The sequence below is a fragment of the Mustela putorius genome, unplaced genomic scaffold (assembly GCF_011764305.1).
Source record: "Mustela putorius furo isolate JIRA1106 unplaced genomic scaffold, ASM1176430v1.1 tig00000596_pilon_pilon_pilon, whole genome shotgun sequence".
Taxonomy (NCBI): domain Eukaryota; kingdom Metazoa; phylum Chordata; class Mammalia; order Carnivora; family Mustelidae; genus Mustela; species Mustela putorius.
The window spans coordinates 12,079,147-12,098,198 of record NW_025421428.1 but is presented as its reverse complement, the minus strand read 5'-3'; the positions used below and the strand labels follow the sequence as shown (position 1 = coordinate 12,098,198).

The 19,052-nt window shown below is 56.7% G+C and overlaps 1 long non-coding RNA gene across 1 annotated transcript; it reads right to left on the bottom strand.

Annotated features, from left to right (window-relative positions):
* Positions 1-1,003: 1,003 nt before the first annotated feature.
* On the bottom strand, positions 1,004-14,609 carry LOC106006251. Its single transcript, XR_006607458.1, has 4 exons — positions 10,462-14,609; positions 9,954-10,305; positions 2,102-2,280; positions 1,004-1,467 (listed from the first exon to the last, which is right to left on the bottom strand). It is a non-coding gene; the product is annotated as an uncharacterized LOC106006251 (long non-coding RNA).
* Between the last annotated feature and the right edge of the window lie 4,443 nt (positions 14,610-19,052).

The following is a 19,052-nucleotide window of genomic DNA, read 5'->3' as shown; positions in this document are numbered from 1 at the left end:
AGCTGTCAAGGACATCAGGGCCGAGCCAGCGTTGAAATGACCTGAAGAGCTTAGAATACCTATAAAAGCAGTAAGTCAAAATCTGGAAAAGATGAAGTATATTATTATATTTCTTATTAAAATACTAATACTGTTTAAGGGGGCCAATATATTTTTGTATGAACTATAAAGAAAATAAAATACAAATTGCTTATTAACAACACTGTGTACTGGGGCAGGGGCACCTGGGTGATCCAGTCCCTTAAAAGTCCAACTCCTGGTTTCACTTCAAAGCTTGATCCAGCCGTTCCGTCATTCAGTCCGTCATCCCTCCCCCCATCTGTCCGTTCATCCATCCGTCCATCTAAATACTTGTCAAACACCAACTCTGTCCCAGGCCCTGTTCCAGGCATGGGGGCCAGAGCAGAGAACCACAGACAAAAACCCTTGCCTGCAGAGAGCTGGCATCCAGGAAGGGGAGACAGACAGTAAACAAAGAAACAGAGAAACCCGCAATGTCAGGTAATGACAGGGTGTAAAGATAGCAGCGGAGTGGGTAGGTGGTGGCCGATGTGGTCAGGACTCTCAGCCACCCTTGAGCTGAGCCCCGACTCAGGGGAGGTTTGAGCCTTCTGAAAATCGCGAATAAGAACAAGTTAAAAAGCCCTAGATTGGGACTTTGCTTTCCTTGATTTTTTTCTTTGTTAACTTATTTTTTTTTAAGATTGATTTATTCATTTTAAAGAGGGAGAGGGAATCTCAAGCAGACTCCAGACCCCACGCTGAACATGGAGCCCAACGTGGGGCTGGATCCAGCATCCCGGTATCATGACCCGAGCGAAACTAAGAGTCACATGCCTCAGCCACTGAGTCCCCCTGAACTTTTATTTACTTATTTATTTAAAGATTTTATTTATTTATTTGACAGAGAGATCACAAGTAGGCAGAGAGGCAGGCAGAGAGAGGGAAGCAGGCTCCCTGCTGAGCAGAGAGCCCGATGCAGGGCTTGATCCCAGGACCCTGAGATCATGACCTGAGCTGAAGGCAGAGGCTTTAAGCCACTGAGCCACCCAGGCGCTTCCCCCAAACTTTTAAACGTCCTCCCCGTCTTTGGTGCACGAAAGGGTCAGTGTTAGTGTCCTGGGTCGGCTCTAAGATCCAGGGCCACCAACCAGGAAGGCTAGAAAACCAGAAACGGATCGTCTCACGGTTGTGGGGCCGGAAGTCTGAAATCAAGGTCTCGGCAGGGTCGTGTCCCTCCAAAGTGCCGGGGAAGGAACCGCTCCAGGCCCTGCAGGGCTTCCAGCCTTCCGGGTGCCACGCACATCGCTCGGGTCCTCCAGTGCCTTGTCCCCACACAGCGGCCCCCGGTGTCCTCACGTCTTCTTCCCTCTGCGTCTGGTTCCGTGTCCCCGTCTGTCCTTTCCGTAAGGCGCCGTCAGATTGGGTTAGGGCCCGCCCCGATGCCGCATCCTGCCTGGGTCACCTCTGGAAGAAGCCCGTCCCCGGTCCCCGAGGCAGGTCACCGCCTGGGCTCCGGGGGTTCGAGCCTCTGTCCTTCCTAGGCGGCACCATTCACGCCACATCTGCCGGACGCCGAGACAACCTCGTAGGGACGGTCCTGTGGAGCCTCAGCCCCTGGAGCTCGGCCTTTGCCCCCTGCCTTCCTGGGGTGAGAGGCCGGAGGCCCCAGCCGCCCCTTCAGTCCCCGGCGGAGTCTGCGGCAGACACTCGCGGGGGTCGGGCCGGTTCTGCGCCCCCCGCCCGGGCCGGCCACGGCTCCTCCGCAGCACACGGGGTGCGGGGCCCAGGCCGGAAGGGGACGGGCAGCCGCGAGGTCAGCTGCCTCATGGTACAGAAGGGAAACTGAGGCCCAGGGGCCAAGGCTGGCCTCGGAAGACCACAGAGGGAGCCAGGATGACCTCGGGTCCTGGGCTCGGCCGCCCCCTGCCACACTCAGCTTACACGTTCTGTTCTAGAAGACTTCACGGAATACCTAGGCCAAGGCCCCTCATTACGTGTCCTGCTGCACCGACCATGACACCCCACGCTCCAGCCCTCCATGCCTGGTGCCCTCCTGCCCCGTCCCCCACCCCCAGCTCCGCCCGGATCTCTCCCTCACCTCCTCAGGCATTTCCTCGGCGGAGCCTCCTCCTGGCTCTTCTCATCCCCTTTCCACAGGGTTTATGGTTGGAAGGTGAGGAGCCAGCCCTGGCGGGGTTGCGGGGGACAGAGGGCCTCAGGCCTTGGGATGGCCTGTCCCCTGGAGGAGCGGGAGTCGGGCCGGCAGGAGAGGGAGGCCTGCATGGGAGAAATGGACGGGGTGTGCGTGAGGGGAGACTCCCCCGACACCGTGTGACAGAGGGCCACAGCACTGGGGACAGCCAGGTTCTGAGAGGGAGGGGAGAAAGGAGGGAGACTATTACAGAGTTCAAGGAAAATCTAACTTTCGTGTTAAATAGGATTCAACCCTCTTCGTTCTACCTAAAACAGTATCATCTGTCACCTTTCAAACGCTTCAACCGACTTGACTTTTCTCCACAGAACTTATCACCTGACATACTTGATGTGTTTACTCATTGCCCATCACCTCCCTCCGCTCTGTAGAGCAAGCACAGGGGAGCAGGGTCTGGGTTTTGTTCATCGCTGAGCCCTGATGCTAGGATGTAATACCCACTCACTAAAAACCCGTGGTGTCTACTTTAAAGTCATCTCCACCCCCAGCGTGGGGCTCGAACTCATGACCCCGAGATCAAGAGTCACACGTTCCACCGACGGAGCCAGCCAGGCCGCCCCTGCAGACGGGAGACTTGATCTCAATGAAATATTTGGTTCAGCAGGGACAAGAGCTGCATAATCATGATAAACTGTGGTTATTTATTATTATTATTATTATTGTTGTTGTTGTTGTTGTTGTTGTTGTTATTTTACCAAACTTGTGATGTAACCATTCTGGGGAGATGGGTGTAAGCACTTTGGGGGAATGCAGGGTGACCGTGGACGTAGGGGGTGAGGGAAGAAAGTGTTTAGGAACCGTGGTGGGAGGTTAAGAGGTGATGTTGGAAACTGAAACATGAAGGAAGAGCTGGGTAAACATGATTTTAGGAAAGATGGAGGCGGGCGTTCAGGGAAACAGCCGGAAGCCTGAGGGATGTGCCTCAGGGTAAACAGCCTCGGGATGGGGAGAGAGGACCGTTATTTTCCAAGATAAGGCTTTTAATGCACTTTTCTTTTCTTTTCCTTTGTAAACTCTGTTCTTTCCTTACTTGTGTGTGTTTTCTAAAGATTTTATTTATTTGATAGAGAGAGAGAGACAGCAAGAGCAGGAGCACAAGCAGGGGGAGTAGGAGAGGGGGAAACAGTCTCCCCACTGAGCAGGGAGCCCGATGCGGGGCTCGATCCCAGGACCCTGGGATCATGACCTGAGCCCAAGGCAGAGGCCCAACGACTGAGCCACCCCCGTGCCCCCTTTCATCACCTTGTTAAAAATAAGTTAGTAGCATTGAGCTTGGAGGAAACAGAGACTCTCAGGGTTGCACGAGGTCCTCGAGTTCAGCCACTGGGCTCCCTCTCCGGGGGGCTCACTTCCCACACGCAAGCCAGCTGCTCCCATCTCTGCACCAACACCACGGGGAACTCACTGCCTGCTCTACGGAATCACGGGCCTCGCTGGGCCCCGCGGAGCTCTGCTCCCACGTGGCCTGTGCTCACCAGTCCTGACTATGTTCTCAACAGCCCCAGAGACAGAAGGGGTTTTACTGGGGTGAGGGAATGGCAGAGACACAGAATGCGGGTACTTTGCGGGAGCAGCAGGCCCCCGGAGAATCCTTAGCAAATGGACATTCATTTGAGGGCAGAGGCGGCTCAGCCTCGGGGAGCAGGAGGTGCTAGGGGGCCAGGAGAGGATGGGCTGAGACTGCAGAAGCCTTGGGAGGGGAGCCTCAGGGACCCTGGGGCTTGCTGTCTCTGCGTCTGCACCGGTCAGGGCCTCTGGCTGGAGGGAATCATCTGGCCCCTGGGAGCTGGGGGGCAGGTGCCTGGTCACTGCTGCTTCCTGAGCGCCTGCCGCCTGTGCCTGGCCTTCTAGGCTTCCTGTCCCACTGGCAGACGAGGACTCTGAAGGTCAGGGAGGTTGCTAAAGGGAACAGGACCCAGGACAGAACACGATGAAGGTCATGATGCCAAATCAGGCTGCCCTGTCCTATGAGCTGGGTGTCCTCCCTCTTTGCCTGCCCTCCTGTGCATCACAGGGGCCACGAACTTAAGTTGATCAGAAAGGGACGGTGTTGGACTCTTCAGCGCTGGGAAGCAGTGAAACCCACACAACCTGGGCCTGGCGCTCCGCAATAACCAGCTTTTCCCACTAGAGGGCACTGCGGGACAGAAGCCCGGTCCAGGCCAGGGGGACACCAGCACCTGATGCCATGCGGGCGGGCGGGTGAGGAGCTGTCTCTGTGACAACTGACTCCTTGGGTCCTCCCTGTGGATCCAGGACTAGGTACTCTCCGGAACCCCCACTTTACAGGTTAAGAAACTGAGGCTCAGTGTTGTTCTATGATTTGTCCCAAGCCACCAAGTTGCAAGCGGGGGAGGAGAGCACGAACTCACCTCTGACCCCAGAGCCTCAACTGCTGACCACCTGACCCCCGCCCCTATGCTCTTTGGTTCTGTCTTTCCTCCTGGGTCCCTTCCAGATGGTCTCCTTGACCTCCGTGGGATTTGCCCAGGCTTGCTCGAGGTGCGGAGGGTCTCAGGAATTCACAGGAATCGCTGCAGCCCAAGGCAGGGATGTGGGGAGTGGGCAGGCGCCTGGGGAAGGAGCTGGGGCTGTGGGACCAGCGGGGGGCATGAGAAGGGAGAGCCCAGGCCACAGAGCTGGGAGTCCTCCTGCGCTGGCCCCTGGCACAGCCGGTCCCCCTGGGAGCCCGCCAGGCTTATTAATATCCTGCTGAGTCAGGGGGCTCTTCAGTTTCCAAATCACAAGACTCAGGGGCTGAGCGGGGCAAGAATATTCCTGACTCCCGATGCCCTGTCTCTCCCACCTGCACTGCCCACACCAGGCCAGAAACCCCACAGCTCTGAGCTGCCCTGTGGCCTGGGGACAAGTGTCCTGACTGTGGAGACATGACCCCCCACTCCAGGGTTGGAGTCAGGCCGTGCTCCTCAACAGCCTGGCCCACAGGAGGGGCGAAGAAGCCGGAGCTTTTCTTCTAGAGAATGCTTTCCTGGGGGGGCCTACTGTGCGCCCAGCCCTGTCCCGCTCACTGGGGGTTCCGCAGCGGGGGCAGCATGGTCAGGCAGCTCTGGGTCTGCCTACGCGGGGCCCCCAGTCGGCAGCCACAGCCAGCTGGTCTCAGCCAGGCACTGATGGAAGCTGGTCTTACCCGGAGCTCTCGGGAACACTTGGGGCAGGGTCCCGTGATCCCTGGTCCTATGGGTAGGCCCTGGCCAAAGGGAAGGGCACCAGAATTGGGGGAGGGATGTGGTGACCACGGCAGCAGAGCGGGCTGTACTGCAAAGGACAAAATAAAGCAGATACATCAAAGACAGCCGCCCGGGACGGAGGCCTCCTGGGCCCTGGCTCTCAGCCCTTGGCACCCCTTCCCATCCTAGCTCCAGAGGGCTGCCCTGCACCCCTGTGTTGTAGCCGCAGACCCACGAGGCCCTGCGCAGGTAGGCGGAGCTAAGATCATCTGGGACCACCAGGTCCTCTGATTTCCCGAGTCACGGCCTAAAAAACGTTTACTGAGGACGTCCCAGGCTCCAGGGCCTGGCCTGATACGCAGGTCACCGACTTAGCTCCGCAGGTCTGTTCTCGCATTTTACAGACGCTGAGGCCCACAAGCCAAAGTCACAGGCCACTAAGTGACAGAGCCAGGCCTCTAGCCCGGGGGTGGCTGATTCCTGAGCCTTCATTCTTCTTTTTTTAAGATTTTACGTATTTATTTATTTAGAGAATCTAAAGCAGACTCCCCACTGAGCGCAGAGCTGAATGTGGGGTTTGATCTCAGAACCCTGAGATCACAACCTGAGCTGAAACCGAGAGGCGAGCGCTTAACCCATGGAGCCACCCAGGTGCCCGGCGATTTCCCCTTTTAACTGCCTCCCGTACCCAGGCCGTGCACCCCGCATGGGAACTCTGTCACGGCGACTGCCCCTCATAGCCTGCCTGCCGCTTCCCTCGGTGGGGCTGCAGCTCTGAGGCCCCTGTCCACGGAGCCCTTATCAGCCAGCTCCACAGGTCACAGAGCCCGGGACAGGCAGCCACCGCCCCAGGCCCTCGCAAGTCCCGTTATCAGGGCACACATTCCAACCGGGCCTCTCCCCAAGGAGGGGGAGATAAAGCCTGCCACTTTCCGGTCCTTCTTCAGAGTTTTGTCAAGTGGTGAGGGGCTCCTCTGGGGACCGTAAGGGGGCTGTGGGAACAGGAAGACAAGGCATTCTGCCTGTTTCTTCAGCCAGCTGGGGAACACACCAGGGGCTTGGCCGATTGGCCCCCAGGCCTAGAACCCGATCCTCCATGGGGGGACCCCAGGCTGGGGTGCCAAGCAGGGAGGGACAACTGCTTCCTTGGAAGCCCTGGGGCCCGAGGAGCCAGGATGTGGTTGGTGAAGAGGGCCGGGTCTCAGCCAGAGGCTGGCGCATGCTTCTGGAAGGGTCTCGAAGCGCCCATCTTCTTCACCCGCCTGCCTGCCTCGTGAAGCCTCAAGTTTCTCATCCCTCCATTACTGTTACTGCAAGTCTCACCTCTTGGGGCTGTGGGGTAAAATATGGCATCGTGTGTAAAGGTCACCCGGCCGGCTTTGCTGGAAAGCTCTGTGTGGGCCTCACACGCACGTTTATTCAGCACTAGCCAAGTGGCCGGCACACGCCAACCTCTGTGCTTGGCCAACTCCAGGAATGAGACACGATGGTTATACCCACGGCGTGCATGGAGACTACAAGGCCTAGACTAGGAACTGGCTTGTCCGGGGTCACACAGCTCTAAGGGAGAACCCAGGGCTGCATCCCAGGAGGTCTGATCTTGGCCTGCAGGCTCTTTGTTGCCAGGGTCCCAGGCTTTCAGATGAATTCACTTATCACCTTGTCTACACAGCAGGTGCTCAGAAGTCCCACGTGAAGCTCAGGTTCCTATGGCAACAGTGCTGCAGGGGGGACCCCCCTAGCCCCCAGCAACAACTGTGTGGGAGCCGGGTGGTGGCCAGCTGGCTTTGGGCTCCAGCTCCGAGCCTGGAGTGGACATTCTGACGACAGGCAGAAGCAAAGCAAACCCTTCCTGCAGGAAGACACCACGGCCACATAAGGCCCCGAGGGCGCTCACAGACGGCACTGAATGGCATTCAGCAGAGCAAGCAGGCTCAGGGACAGTGAGACCCAGAAGCAGAATGGCCAGTGTGACGCCTACATCCAGAGATCAAGGGCATACTACGAGGGAGCCGGAGCCGGCAGAAAGGAGCGATCAGGAAAGGAAAGAGTTAAAATGCAAATCAGGGGTTGGGGGCCTGGCTGGCTCAGTTGGTGCAGACTTCCGATCCTAGAGTCGTGAGTTCGAGTCCCACGTCGGGGGTAGAGATTACTTACAAATAAAATTAAAAAAAAAAAATAATAAAGCAAATTGTACGTCTAGAAGTGAAAAATATATTTCAGGGGTCCCTGAACTGGCTCAAGTCAGTTAAGCCTCTGCCTTCGGTTCAGGTCATCATCCCACGGTCCTGGGATCAAGCCCCGCATCAGGCTCCCTGCTCAGCGGGGAGCCTGCTTCCCCCTTTCTGTCTGCCTGCTGCTCCCCCTGCTTGTGCTCTCACTGACAATAAATAAAACTCTTAAAAAATACATATATATTTCAGTTAAAGTGACTGTCCATTGACTAGATCTGAAACTAAAGGGAAACGAAGATACGTGGGAGTTTTTTCTCAGAGTGTGAAGTGGAGAGGGAGGAGGGGAGGGTGAAGAGACGGGAGTCCGGGAGGCCGGGGCGGGCAGGGGCGGGCCGGGGGGACTTCCTGTGCTCGGCTGAACACACCGTGGGACTCTCCCCTCCGCCTGCTCGGGAGGAAACGGTTCAGGACGAAGGAAGGTGGTGGGGGAAGGTGATGGGGGACGGAAGGCCCGGGCAGGAAGGGTGAAGGCGCCAGCGGTGTGGGTAAGGGGAAACAGACAGGAGCAAGGGCTTGCCGGACAGCCCGGGAAAGCAGATCCGGGTGGGTTAAAGCTGGAGGCTGCTGTTGTTTCAGAGGGAGCCCGGCCTTTGCCAGGGTTAGACCTCAAGCCAGCTACGCACGCGAGCGTTTGGCAAGTAAAGCAAGAGAAATAGTATGTATTTCAAATCTGAGAGAGAAAAGTGAAAAGAAAAAACAAACAAACAAACAAAACTCAGTTCAAAAAGGGATGAGAGGGGCTCCTGGCTGGCTCGGTTGGTAGATCATGTGACTCTTCACCTCGGGGTTCTGAGTTCGAACCTCACGTTGGGGGTGACATGACATAAATAAGTAAAAATTTAAAGGAAAAAAAAAAAGGGACGAGAAAGGATAAAAAAGAAACAGGAAACGTAGAACATATAGAAAATGAAACAAAATAAGATGGAAGAAATTAGTCCAAATATATCCATAAGAACAGTACACAGAATTAGACTCAACTCATCCGTGAAAAGATTCTAAAGTTGGGTGGGAAAAACTATCCAGACGGATGAAGTTTAGAAAGGATCCGCTGGGGGGTGCCTGGGTGGCTACTTGGTGGGGCGCCCAACTCTTGATTTTAGTTTAGGTCGTGATTCCGGGATTCTGGGATGGAGTGTTACGTCGGGCTCCGTGCTCTGCGTGGAATCTGCTCGTCCCTCTCCCTCGGCTCCTCCCCCGCTCGTGTGTGCTCGCTCTCTCTCTCTCAAATACATAAATAAAAACTTTAAATAAAAATAAATTCTCTTATTCAAAATAATATATATATAAAGGATCCACTGAAAATGTAATGATCCAGAAAGGTTAAAAAATGAAAGGATGAGGGGGCGCCTGGGTGGCTCAGTCAGTTCAATGTCTGCCTTCGGCTCAGGTCATGATCCCGGAGTCCTGGGATCGAGTCCCATGTCGGGCTCCCTGCTCTCCCTCTGCCCCTCCCCCAAACTAGTGCGTGTGTGCGCACGCTCTCTCTCCCTCTTGCAAAATAAATAAAATAAAATCCTTAAAAAAAAAATGTGTGGGATGCACAGAAATGATCTGTCGAGGAAACTTTCAAGTTTAAATGCTTATCTTAAAAGAAAGGCTGAGGGACACCTGGCTGGCTCGGTCGGGGGAGCCTGGGACACTTGACCTCGGTGTTGTGAGTTGGGTAGAAAGAGGACTTTGAAAAAAGAGAAAGAGAGAGAGAGAGAGAAGTCTAGTGAAGTATAAGAATGTGGCAGAAAATGATGCCATTTCATGAAAAGACAAATCAGAGCTCATGTGTGCTAAAGAAAACGGGGTGTGGTCGTGTAACAAGGCCGGGAACGGAGGCTTCTGGGACCTTCTCTTTGTGAACCGAGCAAGTAGGGATGAAAGAAGCCTGCTTAGGGGGTCTGGGTAAGTGTCAGCTATTGCATCTTTGGTGCTTTTATCAGTGGAAGCTGCCGTTATCATGCTTGTCTGGGCTAGCCCAGACATGGAGACGGGGGAGGGGGTTAACGTGGCTCCCCCCACCCCCAATTTCCTGGGGTGGGGGTCCGGGAACAGGGACTGGCCTGGTCTGGGAGCCTGCTCAGGGCCCCTCTGGTTAAAGTGAGTGCGCTTCGCTGCCGTGACCGTGCTGACAGCCTCCTGTCTGCGCCGGACTGTGTTGGTTACAATGAACAGAAACTCCGTCCTGTCCCGTCCCCAAGAGACTTGATCACTCACCCACCAGAGACATGTAAGGACCGAAACCCCGACACAGCCAGTTCTCAAAACAACCCCGTTCATCCCGTTAGAGATGCTGATGCCGGTGCTCTGAGCAGTCAGGAGACTCACCCGACGTCGTGCAGCCTCGACCTGCTGACCCAGAGCCTGGTTTGGGTTCATCCGCAGGAGGAAACACCGAGGAACTAACAGCCAGTGACTCTGCAGTCTCAGGACTTGTAGGAGCAGAATAAACACAAACCGGTTTCCCTGTCTCATCCACAGGGGTGGTGGGGTGGGTAAGAATTAGTGACAGAATTAGGTACCTAGGCCTTGCTGAACCAGCTGGGGTGGTGACTCTTGCTATAAGGCTCAGAGGCTTGGGCCACTCCCTAGCTGGACCCCACTGATTTTTCCAGCTGAGGGTCCTGGAGGTCAAGGTTGCTGGTTCTCAGTTTGGGCTGTCCTGGAGTCACCTGCGGAGCTTGGAAAAAAATCACCTGGTAGAGACCACACCCCAAGCCAGGGACATCCGAACCTCTGCAGGTGGGTTTCCTTATTCTTTTAAATAACTGAACGACATTGCTCTGTCTTATTCTCCCGCCCTGAGAGAGGCCACCTGCTTCCAGCGACCTCTTACCTCTGTCGGGCAGCACGATCTTGCTCTCAGCATGCCAGGCTGTGGACCAGCACTCGGGAGGGCCACCAGCACGCTTCGGGTTCATGAACAAGGGAAGGGCAGATGACACAAACAGGTAACTCGCAAAGAAGAAAAACAAAGGCGACAGCTAACAGTGCCTGAGAAAACATACAGTCTTTGGATGAATTTGCTGGGGCTGCCATTGCAAACCCCCCCACACTGGCTGTCTTAAACAACAGAAATACTCCCTGTTGAACAGAAGTAACTCATATTTACAGCAAACCTGGGGGTCCACTTTAATACCCATTCGAATGGCTACCTTGCAAATGCAGGGATGTGTGGGCAGGAAGGTGGAGACTTGGGGCTCCTGACATCCCACCGGTGGGATTGTACATGGTGCAGCTACTGTGGAAAACAGGTAGGTGGAGGCTCCTCCAAAAGTCACGCACAGAATTTCCCTGTCCCCCAGCCGTTCCACTCCAAAGTCTGTGCCTACAACTGACGACAGGGACTCACAGACACGCGTGCACGAACATTCACGACGGCACCGTTCACGACAGCTGGAGAATGCGGATTACCCAAACGTCTACCACAGGCTGGAGGGATAGACAAGATGTGGTCCCGCCACGCAATGGAATATTATTCATCTGTGAAAGGGAACGGAGTTCTGACATCTGGTACGTCAAGGATGAACCTGGAAGACACTACACCTAAAGCAACCAGATGCAACGATAGAATCATTGTATGATTCTATCTGCACGTTCTATCCAGAGGGACAGAGGGGCTCACCGAGAAGTAGGCGTGGGGTTTAATTCTGGAGTGATGCAAAGGGTTTGAAACAACCTTGTGAATATACTGAGGACCACCAAATTGTACACTTTAAATCGGTTAATTGTATATGGCATGTGAATTTCATCTCAATTAATAAAACAAACTGGTATAGATATATGGTTTTTCCATATCAGGGATCGCCAGGAGGCTGTTAAATGTCAAGGGGTAGATATTTAATTATTGATGGAGGCAGATATTCACAATATGTCAGTAAATGAAAAAAGTAGGTCATAGGACTACAGTGTTTAACGATTTTTTTTTTTGGTCAAAATACATCATACTTTTATGAATGCATAAAAAATGTCTCAAAGGAATAACCAAAAAAATGTGTGCTTTTGGCTTTCCTCTACGTGCTCATTTTTAAATAATGAACATGCATTCTTATGTAACCAAAAAACAGGCTAAGTGGGGAAAGAGATGCTTTCTTAAATTCACCCTGTTCTCTGTGAGGCTCTCAGGAGACTCTCTGCGCATCTGCTGGCCTGGGGCCCCGGACTAGACTTTCTCTCTTATACAGGGGGGTGGGGATGGGCGGGGCAGGTCTGGGTCTTCCCCCGGGGACCCTTCTTTCTGTGCCAAGGTCACCCTAGGACCTTGCTCACTACTGTCCCTCCATGCAAACCCTTCTGAGTGAAGGATTTCAGCTGAGGAATGAGGGTTTCAAGACCCTTGCCCCGACTTGCCTGCCACCAGGGATGCCGCACCAGATGCAGCAGAGACCGAGCTGGGTCTCCAGGGGGCTCTGATCGCATCTCTGATCCCCCACTGGAGGTCCCTCCTGGAAGCCCGGCCCAGGCTTCGGCTCTGGGTGGGGCTCTTCCCAGGGCTTAGCTGGGGCTCCTGCCAGACCTCGCAGCTGGGCTGCTGGCAAGAGGCTTTTTCTCAGGGTCCTAGTGAGCGCTGAGCTCTGGCTGGAAGGGCTCCCTCTCCCACCATCGAGCCTAGATGTGGGCCAGGCTCTTAGCCTCAGGAACAGGGGGGCCCAGAGTGGCGCCGTGGCCAGGGTGGCAGTGGCGGGGCCGATGACAAGATGCAGGAAGGTTTCAGAAATTCTGCCGGTACCCGGCATGTCCTAGGCAGGGCCTGGGGACATTACAATCCTCAGGAGTAAGAGTGTGTATGTGTGTGCACAAACGTATGCATGTTAGGATTCCAAGAGAAAACAGAGGTCCACTAGTTGAATTTGAACTTTGAATAAATGAACAATTTTTCAGTATACATTCATTCCAAATATCACACCCTGCATTTTGACTTGCTAAATCTGGCAAGGCTGGTCTGTTTGCCAGTGTTTGAGTGTGCACATTAGTGCCAGAGCACACATGTGTGTGTGTAGAAACATAGGCAAGGCCAGGTGTAACAGGGTCACTGAGTGTGAGCCCATGCGTGTGCCATTTTCTTATGTAGGCGTGTGTATCAGTGTGTGTGCGTGAATGTGAACTTCCGTGTTTCCAGGTTTGCACCTACGTGTACCGCAGCCTGTGAGGCGTTGGGCGTGGAAGTGTCTGTGAACGCGCAGGTTCCCTAAGAGGGCAGCTGGAAGCCAGCTTAGTGGTTGCCTGGGTGTGATTTCACGCGGGAGGAAACGACCCGGCCAGCCAGCCCGGACTGCGTGTGCACACACGTGCCTGTGCGCGGGAGCTCTGCGGGGCACGGGGAGGGCGCTCTGAGCTCCGAGCCCGTGCCAGGCACCCTGGTCCAGCAGCACCCTGGCTCCAAACAGCCCTCTTATCACGAGGCGCATTTCACACCCGGGGCAGAGTTAGGGGGAGCGCGGCCGGGCCATCAGCCCGCGCCCGGACACATGGGCTCACACGTGCGTTACATAAAAGCTGCGGGCCACAGTGGCAGCCAGATGTTCGGTTTCCTCCTGGAGCCAGATGGCCGCTGATCCGGGTGTCCGTGCATTTTTCTAACTCCTGCTATCCTGCCTCTTGCCCCTTCTGGAGTTTTCCACGGACGGGGAAAGGGGCTGGGGACACGGGGATTTCCGGCAGAACAGGTTGCTCCCACTTCCCCCAAGTGGGGGGCTCAGGAGGCTGGAGTGGGCTCTGCCGAGATGGAGATGCCGGCGTCTCCTGGACAGCTCCTCGTACAGTGCTCATCCCACCCGGCCCACCCGGCCCGGGAAGCGCCCCAGCCCCGCCAGCAGGGTGGTGCAGGCCTGGGCCAGATGCAGTGCTCCATGCCCCATTCCTGCCCCAGCCTGGCTCGGGTCCTGCTCTCCCCAGAGCCTCGCTCTTCCTGTGCTGATGGCTGAGAGCCAGCTGGCCTGATAAACTCACGGCATTCGTGCCCCTGGGCCACAGACTGGGGGCTCCAACAAGAGAACACATTCACTCACGGTTCTAGAGGCCAGAAGTCCAAGGTCAAAGCGCTTTACCTTCTTCCTGGCTCTGCCCAGGATCTTCCTTCTGTGTGTGTCCGTGTCCAAATCTCTTCTTGCGCAACCCCTGCCTTGCCGGGTTTGGGCCGCTCTCCGGGCTTCCTTTTAACTGAATCAGGTCTTTAAGGCCGTGGCAGCAAATGTAGTCACGTTCCGATGCTAGGGGTTTGGACGTCACCGTATTTCTGTACGGGGGGCGGGGGACACGGTTCAGCCCGTAATACCCAGGATGGTGTTTCCCAGAGAGGCGCCTCCCACCCCAGCCCCACCGTGGCCCAGCGGTCGTTTCTGGGGGAGCCTCAGAAACCCCAACTTCCTGCCTCTTAGTTTGACATATGATAACTTTATCAGGGGCCAAGGAGACATTTCAACGTTCTAGGTCGGGGGGACCCCTTCAATCCCAGCCACCAGCTCCTTTGGAAAGAAGGTTCGGACGACACACAGGGGACCTTGATGGGGCTGGAGGGGTCAGTGTGTGGCCTGGAGGCAGGGAGCCTGAGGGCGGGGGTTCAGGGGCAGCTCCACGGCGCCCTGGGCCCTGGGTGTGGTCCTGATGGTCTCACTGGGCCTCGTGTCACCGTGTCACCGTCTGTGCAGAGGCTGCCGGGCTGGGTGATCCCAGAGACCTCGGCGGGGGCGGGGGGGCGGTGCTACTGGCCGCAGCAGCCCCTGGGGCTGGGGGTGGGCCCTAGGGAGGCACGCGGGCCAGGCTCTCATCGCCACTGGAACACCCCACATGCACTTAGCGGCTTAAAGGAGCAGCAAGTCATCGTCTTACCACCTGTGGGTAAGTCCACGCCCGTCTCACAGAGAGGCAGGGGGCGGCTATGATCAAGGTGTGGCAGGCCTGGTTCCTTCTAGAGCGTCCAGGGGAGTGTCCATTTCTTTCCCAGCTCCCAGAGGCCCTTCCCCCAGCCCGGAGGCCAGCAGGCTGAGCCCCTACCCAGCACACTCCGAGCTTTCGTCCCGCCCCTTTCACTTCCAAGGATCCTGCGACTGCATTGGGCCCACCTGGAGGAGCCGGATTCAGCTCCCTGCGTAGGGTCCGCTGGTCAGCAGCCTTGATTCCGTCCGCTGTCCCAATGCCCACCTAACAGAAGAGTCATGGTCCTGGGCATTTGGAAGCGGAGGTCCCTGGGGGGCTGTTACTCCGTCCATCACAGCACGCCTCGTGCATCATCCGGCCCTCCCGACCCTTGGGCAGTGGAGACTGTCATTGTCATCCTTGATTTGTCTACAGCTGGGCAGCGGTGATGACCTCCTTCGGGGAGTGGCAACTTGTGGGCTTGCGCCCGGGCTGCCAGCTGGGAGGCCTGGCTCCTAGCCCCTGCCTCCCGCTGCCTGGGCGTCGCTTCTGCTCCCCTCCCATCTCTGAATGTCCCGTGAGGAGAATGTCACAGGCGTGTGCACCGAGAGGGAGCTAGTTTGCACAGGGGTGTGGGTTCCAGCAGAGAGAAAAGCTTCCAGAAGCCTAAGAAACCGGTATCTACTCAGAGAGTCCTGGTTCAGAAAACGAATGCACGTTAACCACACTGGAATTAATACTTAAACATTAAAAAAGAGAAAGCGAATTCAGCAGGTGTGTGGCCGGTGGCCCCATGGGACGCTGTGGAAACACCCAGAGACACGACATCCAATGACACGGACAGCAGATTATAAAACAATATGCATCATTCCGCTTGGTTTGAAGTGTGTCTGTGTCCATGTGTGTGTGTCTGTGTGTATGTGTCCGTGTGTGTGTGTGTGTGTGTGTGTGTGTATGAGAATTTGGGTGGTGGTGTAGGGCACGGTAACGTGCTGGGTTACCTCAAGGCAACGTGACAGCAAAATGATGGATTAACTGGAAGTTTAATTTCTTCGTGCCTGACTTTTCCGTTTCCCCGCAGCAGGAATCTAGATCCTTCGCCACAAGGGCATGTGGGTTTGGATATAGCATTGGCCCTACGAGTGGCCCTCCCCGTCTCCTGCTAGCTCACGCGTCAGGCCAGGGTGATGGGCACTCTGGACCCATAGGCTTGAGCTCTGGCCCAGGCTGGCACCTATGTGTGTGCGTGTGCACGTGCCTCTGTGAGCACACGGAAGGGTCACCGGGACAAGCCCCAGGGCCACCTCTTCCCATGGCGGGGATGCAGCGTTTGGGGGCCCCGAGTCTTCCCTCGCCAGGTCCTCACTGTGACTGTGATGAAGCCTGATGCTTTGGCCTTCTCCAAGGGTCCCCCCCCCCAGTGCCTGCCCCCAGAAGGCCAACTCCCAGTGCCTCTGTTACCTGTGAACTTGGACTTGGGCGGAGAAGCACTTTTTACAGATGAGGGTGCCGCTGCAGAGCCAGCAAGATCTCGGAGTTCCAGCCACGGGCCCACCTCACCCCTCGCAGCAGCCCTGGTCCTCCCACGCAGCTCCCTCTCTCCAGCCCCCCTTCCCCAGACCTCCCCACCAGACTGAACAGACGTTTTGTCCCTTTTCCGGGGCTGGAGTGGGCTTCCTCCGTCTCACGGGACTTGAGCCACAGGGACCATGGTCACAGACTCCCTGATGCCTGCGGTTGCCACGGAGACGGAAGGAGGTGATCGGGTGCAAACTGTACTTCCAGCCACCCTGAGAGGTACTCACTGCCTCTGAGGTTCCTACAAGAGCTTTCCAGAAAGCCTGCTCTCGCAGGGAAGGAACACAGGTCCTCCACTCCCCGCCCTGGCCTGCCCGCCGCGACACCAGGGGCCAGGCAAACCACGCCGGAAGCCGGCCCGCGCCGGACCCACCATGACACGGGCACACGCCCACCCCCGGGTTCCGAGCTCCCAGCTGAGAGCTGCCCACCCGAGCCCCTAAGCCTCTGTGCCCGAGTGCCCCGGGGACACGCCTGGTCCTCTCTGGGGACACGGTGGTCCAGGGAGCTCATTCTGCTTTGCAACCTTCAGGGCGCCGGGCCCAACCCGGGGGCATGGCCTCCCTCACTCTAATGCTCACACCTGGGCAGGGCAAGCGTCATCCCCATTTTATAGAGGGGGAAACCGAGGCTCAGAGGGATCAAAGACTCATCAGGGCCAGAGCCTGAAGCCAGGTGTGTCTGACTCTCTGGGGTGCGCTCTTCCTCAACACCCGCGGCCCCGCCCGACTCCAGCCTTGCCCTCCCCCCACAGGACCTTGACAGAGGAAACCCAGGCACGCAAAGCTCTGGCCCACATCTTTGGGGCCGGGTCACCTCGAGGGAACAGGTCCTCGGGCCTTTTCCTTATGGCACCAGGAGACACCGAGGGACACCTTCTCTGTCAAAGAGGCTCCCTCCAGATCCCCCCCAACAGGCTACGGCCACACTCCCTTGGAGCCCTCAGTTGCAGTGACATCAGAGACGAGCCAACATTCCTGTTGTTTCTGTTGCCTGGACTTCTGCAAACCCTGCTCAGCCAGAGAGATGACCTTTGCAGGTTTCCGTGCTCAAGATCCTTGCGGGCAGCCTCCGGATTCCTGTTCTTCCAGCTCCCGGAAGGGATCACCTTTGCCCTGGTGGCTGGGCGCGTGGGTGGGGGAAGCTGGCCGACAGGGTGGGAGAGATTAGAAACCAAGAGGTGGGAGCGCACTGGGTGGATCCAGGCCCGGCTCCGGCCCACAGGAGGAGCGAGTGGGAGCCTCTGGGGTCTGGGTCCAGCAGACGGTGGGGGAGGAGAAGGAAGGGCAGAGGCGGTGTCCTAGTGAGAGCTCCGGGGGCTGGATCCTGCCCTACCTGACATCCAGCCTGGGGCAGTGACAGGGAATCTAGCCCAGGCGGACTTCAGACAACATGGCAGCCCTCTGGCACAGTGCGATTTGACCTTGTTTTTTTAAAAAGTGGTACACCTGAAACTAATGTGACCTTGTGTATCAACTCTACTTCTTTCTGCTTATTAAATATGGCTAAGTCCTTTCCCCTCCTCTCCCCTCCCCTGCTCTGCCCTCCCCTCCCCTCTCTCTTGTTCTTCCCCGCCTACCCCTCCCCTCCCTTCCTCTCCCCAGAGTCAGTTGTAAACTGAAGGGTCAGCTCCACTTTCTGAGAGGTTAGGAAAGGAGAAGCCTGAGATCTGAGGGTCAAAGAAAAAATCCTGCCAGTGCTACACAGACTCTCAGGAACGCAGAAGAGGCCAGCATTACCCTGAGGACCCCAGCAGACGCAGACAGAGCCAGGAAACAGCACAAACACCCCTCGCAGTCAGAGAGGCAAACATCCTTCACAAAATTTTTAGAATGTTTAGAAAAAGTATTGCGTCTTGACCCTGGGGTTTTGTCCCAGGTGTGCAGGGCTGGTGTACCATCCGGAAACCAGCGCTCAGAATTCACCGTAAACAGAAAGGGCCGTTATTGGCTGTGGTCACAGAAGGGCATTCAGGATACCCACGTGAGCACACGCACACACTGTCTCCCTGTTTCCGTCACTGGGAGCTAGGAGCTGTCCCCTAGCCACCCCTGCCCGCCCACATCCCCCTGGGGACTCTCCAGGAGCAGTGGGGTGATGGTGGGTTCCCCAGGAATTGTACCCCACCCCTCCCCCTGCTCTGCCCTCGCGGGTCCCCTCAGAGGGTTCCATCCATGACATCTGGGTGGCATCCTTGAGCACAGACCTGCCCGGCTTCCACAGCAAGGGCACCCCTGCATCACACACGAGCTCCCAGGGACCGCTGTCATCCCCATCTGACCGAGCAGCACACGGGGTCTCCAAGGGGGGATGGCATCCCTGCCAGGAAGGGCTGGCATCGGCCTGAGCCTGGGTCCCTAGTACCCAGGGTTCCCGACACCCCCAGGAGGTACCTCCCAGATGAGCCTTCCCAGGGGCCTTTCCTCGTAAGCATTTATCAGGCCCTTGGCATCCCCCCAGCCCCCTCTAAGCCTTAGGGGGGCTGCTGAGAACCCTCCATTCTTCAGAAACCCCTTCTCATCCTAAAGACTCCAGAGACCACCCCACACCCTCTGCAGATGGGGCACCAGAGGGCAGCAGCCCGTCCCCAGCCCAAAGCTGGAGCAGGATCCACCGTGGATCGCAGATTTCCAGGGCGGGGGCGAGGCGGGGAGGAAGACACCCTCACCCCTTCTGCTCGGCGTCTCATAAACTCAGCACCTGGGAGCATCTGGGGAAAGGAGCAGAATGTATTTTAAAGACTCCAGAAGTAGCCAACGGCCTGGACCAGACGCAGGGGCTTTTCGTCGTAGTGGCCCGGCCGGTTGGGGGCCCCAGAACTCCTCCAGGGGAATGACAAGGTGCAGATGTCCTGGTCCCCTCCAGCAGGGCAGGGAGCCCTGGAGGCTCAAAAGAGAAGCCGGGGGTCTTGGGGGAGTGGGCAGGTACCCGTCTGCGGGGGCCACGGCCCAGCTGGGTGTGGGGGGAGCCACAGCCATCCAGCATGTGAGGACT